At 31.5% G+C, this 622-nt stretch overlaps 1 protein-coding gene across 34 annotated transcripts in view; it reads right to left on the reverse strand.

Annotated features, from left to right (window-relative positions):
* Positions 1–471: 471 nt before the first annotated feature.
* The window catches only part of RBFOX1 (RNA binding fox-1 homolog 1), a 1,119,677-nt gene continuing 1,119,526 nt past the window's right edge, over positions 472–622 (reverse strand). For all 34 annotated transcript variants that reach the window (XM_048320436.1, XM_048320431.1, XM_048320443.1 and 31 more), the window contains one exon: positions 472–622. This exon is cut by the window's right edge. The gene's annotated coding sequence lies outside the window, so the exon portion shown is untranslated.

The raw sequence follows: 622 nt of genomic DNA on the forward strand, positions 1-622 counted from the left end.
AATATTTTCTAATATGGGCTGCACCCTCAACCTTTCAAGATAATTTTAATAGACTAAAACGCCATATAATCATTTGGAGAGTGGGAGCTGTAAAGCCATCTCAGAAAAATTAAAATTGCAAATAAATTCTGTTATTCTTCACATTAGACATTTTGTGTGTGCAATTCCAAAAAAGATGTCTCATCCACACTTTAAATTGGAAGCCTAAAATTTGGTAAACATTTTTCAAGTTGCTTTCATCATGGTGTTTAAACAAAATCTACTTTTTATTAATAGGAGGCTTGTTTTGCATATCTTACATAATAAATGTGGGGATCGAACTCTTAATAAATTTCAGTTCATTCCCTCACCAGTATAAATATATGTTACTGCCCCATTTTTCATTGATTAATATAGTCTCTTTCTCTCTCTGTTTCAATTTTAAAGATAATTTATTTATCATCCTTAGATATAAATGCTACAGAAACTTCGTTTTCAAATCTTGTGAAACTTTATTGATGGTTATTGTTCAACTGATCATACTGCATGCACATACGATGACAAAGAGAAAGCCTGATCACAAACACTTTTTTTAAAGCAGAGTTGTTATAGCAAGTTGGCAGGTTCACAGCGGTGAGTTGAT

The sequence above is a fragment of the Corvus hawaiiensis genome, chromosome 16 (genome assembly GCF_020740725.1).
Source record: "Corvus hawaiiensis isolate bCorHaw1 chromosome 16, bCorHaw1.pri.cur, whole genome shotgun sequence".
Classification (NCBI taxonomy): domain Eukaryota; kingdom Metazoa; phylum Chordata; class Aves; order Passeriformes; family Corvidae; genus Corvus; species Corvus hawaiiensis.